This window comes from Anolis sagrei, chromosome 5 (genome assembly GCF_037176765.1).
Source record: "Anolis sagrei isolate rAnoSag1 chromosome 5, rAnoSag1.mat, whole genome shotgun sequence".
In the NCBI taxonomy this organism is placed as follows: Eukaryota; Metazoa; Chordata; class Lepidosauria; order Squamata; family Dactyloidae; genus Anolis; species Anolis sagrei.
Window position 1 is genome coordinate 101871178 of NC_090025.1, and position 6000 is coordinate 101877177.

A 6000-nucleotide genomic window follows, 5' to 3' on the forward strand; every position below is an offset into this window, starting at 1 on the left:
GAATGGATGACCTGTCCCGAACAAAGGTTTTCTAGCTTTTCCCCCCTTCGGACAGTAATTTAATAGGTTAAGTTTCCAAGCATATGGGGATGCAATGATATGCAGATGTTATCTGTCAAGGCACAAGAGCTTGGTATGGGGAAGAAGCAATAATAATAGTCAGTAAAATATTTTTTTTAATCTAATGGTTTTTTTTAAAAAAATCTGGTGGTGCGGTGGGTTAAACCGCTGAGCTGCTGAACTTCCTGACTGAAAGATTGGCAATTCGAATCTAGGGAGCGGGGTGAGCTCCTGCTGTTACCCCCAGATTCTGCCAACTAAGCAGTTTGAAAACATGCAAATATGAGTAGATCAATTGGTACTGCTTCAGTGGGAAGGTAATGGCGCTCCATGCAGACATGCCAGCCACATGACCTTGGAGGCATCTATGGACAATGCCGGCTCTTCGTCTTAGAAATGAGCACCACCCTCCAGAGTCGGAAACAACTAGACTTAATGTATCCAGTATCCGGGACATCCTTAGTGATACCAAGGTGCTTGTTTATAAAGCTATTGTCCTTCCAACCCTGCTATGCGCCTGAGAGACGTGGACTATCTACAGACGTCACACACAACTCCTAGAATGATTCCATCAGCGTTGCCTCTGAAAAATCCTGCAAATCTCTTGGGAAGACAAGCGGACAAATGTCAGTGTGCTAGAAGAACCAAAGACCAGGAGCACTGAAGTGATGGTCCTTCGCCATAAACTCCGCTGCTCCGGCCACATTGTCCGGATGCCTGACCACCATCTCCCAAAGCAGTTGCTCTACTTCAAACTCAAGAATGGAAAATAGAATGTTGGTGGGTAGGAAAGAGAGTTAAAGATGGGCTCAAATAAAATAAATAAAATAAAATAAACCTTAAAAACTCTGGCATAGACACTGAGAACTGGAAAGCCCTAGCCTTTGAGCACTCCAGCTGGAGGTCAGCTGTGACCAGCAGTGCTGTCGAATTTGAAGAGGCACCAATGGAGAGTGAAAGACAGAAATGTGCCAAGAGGGAGGAGCATCAAGCCAACCCCGACTGGGACCGCCTTCCACCTGGAAACCAATGCCCTCACTGCAGGAGAAGATGCAGATCAAGAATAGGGCTCCACAGTCACCTACAGACCCACCGACAGTACACCGACCTTGGAAGACAATCCTACTCAGACAACGAGGGATTGCCTAAGTAAGTAAGTAGACTTAATGTCAGGGGAAACCTTTACCTTCATTTTAATATTGGTTTGTATTGTTGAAGCATTCCTTCTCCTGCTTCACTTCCTTGTGCAAAAGATTTTATATCACAAACAATTACCTACCTACAGTATTCCCCCTTCTCTGTGACTACATTTGGAATTTTAGTACTGAAAATAAAAGAGCCAGGCAGGTGGAAGCATGTCGAAATAAAGGTAAGGAACAAACCTGCATTGCAAAACCTGTCCAAGGCCCAACTATGCTGCAAGTATGGATGGGACCCAAGACGTGGCCTTTGTGCCCCTGCTTTTTAAGAGTGCCAGCCTCATCCCCTCTAATGACATGTAAGAAAATATCACCCATAGCTCAAGTTACCTGCATATTCCTCTCCAAAGGGGGAAAGCAACCCAAAAAGCAGCAAGAAAATGTCAAGGGAGGAAAGAATAGGAAATTGAGATTATAAACATAACATCCTGGACCTGTCTCTCCAAATGTCAGCCCAGGTAGATGCAACAGTAAGGAGTGTTATCAACTTCAGCTGATCTGCTAGCTGTGCCCCTTCCTAGATTTGGAGTACTTTGAGATGGACCTTGAGATGGTAGTGCATGCGCTGGTAATCTCAAGGTTGGACTTGCGCGGTACATTGGGCTACCCTTTTACCAAGTTTGGAAACTCCAGTTGGTTCAAAATACGGCAGCCAGAGGTCTCCTGGGGGATACTTCCTCCATGCAGGCAGAACCTGACTGGCGTTTGTCACTCAGAGGACCTTTTCATTGGCTGCCCCAAGACTGTGGAACAACCTGCCGGTAGAACTCCAATAGCTAAGTTAGGAGTCAGAATTCAAGACACAAGTGAAGACCTATCTTTTCCAGGAGGCCTACCCCAGACAGTTATAATGACGAATTTTCAACTTGCATCTTATGTTTAATCTTTGTTTTGTGTATTTTAATATACATTTGGTGAAAATATATTTTAACACGTGTATTTTAAATAATGTTTTCAGACAGTTTGAGTCGCCACAAGGCTGAGAAAGGTGGGCTACCAATGCCGTAAATAAAGAAATAAATAAATATTGTCACCCGCCTCGAGCTGTGAGGAGAGGTGGACAAGAAATGATGATGATGATGATGATGATTATTATTATTATTATTATAGTGCCCACAAAAATTGTGAGCAGCACCAGAGCATACAGGTCCCTTATCTGTACACTTAGATGCTGCATACTCTTTTAATATATAGAAATAGATAACTAGTTTCCAATTCTTCCCCATTGCACTAACCCATCAAGGGAAAACCATACAATAATAACCTATTTCATAGCACTCTCCTTAAGAAGGGGAAGACGGCAATGAAACAGCAGCTCCCGAAGGGATCACTAGGATCACAGAATCATAGAATAATGGAGTTGGAAGAGACCACATGGGCCATCTAGTCCAACCCCCTGCCATGCAGGAAAAGCATCCCTGACAGATGGCCATCCAGCCTGTTTCAGAGCCTCCAAGGAAGGAGTTTCCACCACACTTCGAGGCAGAAAGTTGCACTGCTTAACAGCTCATACGGTCAGGAAGTTCTTCCTAATGTTCAGGTGGAATCTCCTTTCCTATAACTTGAACCCATTCCTCTGAGTCCTATTTTCAAGAGCAAGAGAAAACATGCCTGTTCCCTCTTCCTTATGACATCCTTTGACATATTTATACATGGCTATTATGTCTCCTCCCAACCTTCTCTTCTGCAGGCTAAATATATCCAGCTCTTTAAGACACTCCTCATAGGGATTCATGGTCTCCAGATCATTTGATCATTTTAGTCACCTTCCAGCTTGTCAATATCTCTTTCGAGCTGTGGTACCTAGAATTGGACACAATATTCTAGGTGAGGTCTCACCAAAGCAGAATACAAAGGCACCACGACTTCCCTTAGAACCATAGAGATAAAGGAAAAAAACCTTGTGGACCATCCAGTCCAACCCCCTGCCAAGAAGCAGGAAAACTGATTCAAAGCACCCCTGACAGATGGCCATCTAGCCTCTGTTTAAAAGCTTCCAAAGAAGGAGTCTCCACCACACTCTGGGGCAGCGAGTTCCACTGCTGAATGGCTCTCACAGTCAGGAAGTTCCTCCTCATGTTCAAGTGGAATCTCCTTTGATTGATCCTAGACACTATACTCCTAAGTACCTTTGGGGAGGTAGGGTAGATTATAAATAAAGTAATAGTTGTTATTATTATTATTATTATTAATTGCCACCAGCTGTCCCCTGTCACGCTTTCCTGTGGCCCAGTCTGGTGAGCTGGAAAATAAAGTAATGAGAAAGTGTTGGTGTCTAATATATGTAATTTCTTTATGCTTGTGTTGTTTCTTTGTCAGTGTTGATGTGGAGATTCTCTGGTTTGCCTACTCTGGAACAGGCAACATATAATTGTCCTTCTTTAGGGGTCCCTTTCAAATCTATGATACTATATCTGTCATATACATATGTGTGTGGAAATCATATATATATATATATATATATATATATATATATATATATATATATCTAGGGCTGGATGGGTCTTTGTCAGAAAGGATTTGATTATGTTTTTTTGGTCTGGTTGGCCTTAAGGCAGCATTTCTCAATCTGGGGTTCAGGAGGTCGTGAGGGGGTGTCAGAAGGGTCACCAAAGAACATGGGGGTTCCGTGCGGGAAGTTTAGCCCAATTCTATCGTAGAGTTATGAGTTATGTTAATCCCACAAATGAACATTACATTTTTATTTATATAAACTAGCTGTCCCCTGCCACCCATTGCTGTGGCCCAGTGTAGTGATCTGGAAAAGAAAGTGAAGAGAGTTGGACTGCATGACCTTAATCACTGGGATTTATAGTTCAATCAAAGAGCATTCTGAACTCCACCAATAATGGAAATGAACCAAACTTGGCACACAGAACTCCCATGACCAACAGAAAATACTGGAAGGGTTTGGTGGGCATTGACCTTGAGTTTGGAAGTTGTAGTTCACCTACATCCAGAGAGCACTGTGGACTCACACGATGATGGATCTGGACCAAACTTGGCATGAATACCGAATATGCCCAAATATGAACACTGGTGGAGTTTGAGGGAAAATAGACCTTGACATCTGGGAGTTGAAGTTCACCTACAATCAATGAGCATTCTGAACCCCACCAATGATAGAATTGAGCCAAATTTCCCACACAGAACCCCCATGACCAACAGAAAATACTATGTTTTCTGATGGTCTTTGGCGACCCCTCTGACACCCCCTGATGACCCCTCTGGGGGTCCCGACCCCCAGGTTGAGAAACACTGATATAGAAGATTGATGCAGCCCAAAATCTCGGCCTATGAGCCCACGAGGGCCTTGAGATCATCTGGGGAGGCCCTTCTCTCGATCCCGCCTGCTTCACAGGCACGTCTGGGGGGGACAAGAGAGAGGGCCTTCTCGGTGGTGGCCCCCCGGCTGTGGAACACCCTCCCTGTTGACATCAGGCAGGCGCCCTCCCTTATGTCTTTTCGTAAGAGCTTAAAGACATGGCTATTTGAGAAAGCATTCAACTGAGTGTACATTAACTGGTAATGACAACTGGAACGGAATACGGATTACGAGTTTGGTTATGATTCTATGGTAAAACGGAGCGGATTATTTTTAGCGTAATTATATTAGTGTGTATTAGTGATATGTTGGTTTTTTCGTCGTGCTTTATTGTAAATTGTCTTTTATATGTTGTACACCGCCGCGAGTCGCCCTAGGGCTGAGAGCGGCGGTCAACAAATGCAGCAAATAAATAAATAAATAAATAAAATCCCATTGGCTTTTAACCTGCTGCATAGCAGTTGGCTCACTTTAAACTAGGTGTCCAGTAAGAAGACTCCAAGATCTTTCTCAGATGGGACTGTGGTGGAGCCAGGCGCCCCCATTCTGTAACTTTGGCTACTGAGGAGAAACCTGGGCTTGTGTCGGCGCCAAAGGTAAACAGGCCCACGGGGCAGGAGGGGAAGGGAAGGAGGCTCTTGCCTTTGGCCCACGCTTCCATGACTGTCCATGGACAGTGGGTGACACAACCCTCTCCCCCTCCCGCCTCCCCTTTCCCACAAAGACTTACTGCTGTTGCTGTTGCTGCTGCCACCACCTCTTGCTGCTCTTCGCGCTCTGTGTCTCTGTGTGTGCCTCTCTCTCAAGGCTCCCCTTCTTCAAAGCCGGTGGGAAATTTCCCCAGCGCTTTGGAGTCTCCCGGTGCGTGCGCGTGTTTGTGTCCCCCCCGCCTCCTCGCGCCCGAGTTCAGGAAGAAAGGGTTCCTAGGGAGGAGAACCTTGAAGATGAGAAAAAAGGAAGGGAAAGGGGGGTGGGGGGAATGTCCCACCGAGAGATAGTTGCCTTGTAATTAAAGGAAGAGAGCAAACAGGCTGAATAATTGAATCGCACGGAAGAAAACAAGGGAGGAGGAGGAGGGGAAAGAGAGAGGGAAGGAAGGAGAGAAGAGTTTTGGCTGGTCAGTAAACTTGCAGGCAGCCGCCGAGATGAGGTCATTGGTGTAAAAATAAAGCGATGGCGTCATTTGAAACCAATCCCAGTGAATGAACTCAGCCTGGAGGGAAGGGGAGGGAGGGAGGAGGGAGACATGCGGGCGGTGGGAGGAGGAGGAGAGGCCAGAAACGCCTGGCAGCCTCTCTGGCTCCAGCCCCCTGGCTCTCCTGCCCTCCCTCCCTCCAGCTATGCCTCCCCTTGGCTCTCTCCTAGGGCCCACACAGCCATATCACCCAGAATATCAAAGCCAATTGGGTACAGTTA

The 6000-nt window shown here is 45.7% G+C and overlaps 1 protein-coding gene across 1 annotated transcript in view; it reads right to left on the reverse strand.

Moving 5' to 3' along the window:
• The window catches only part of DUSP16 (dual specificity phosphatase 16), a 46642-nt gene extending 40855 nt beyond the window's left edge, over positions 1 to 5787 (reverse strand). The window contains exon 1 of the mRNA XM_067468933.1: positions 5315 to 5787. The gene's annotated coding sequence lies outside the window, so the exon portion shown is untranslated. The remainder of the gene's footprint in view (positions 1 to 5314) is intronic.
• Between the last annotated feature and the right edge of the window lie 213 nt (positions 5788 to 6000).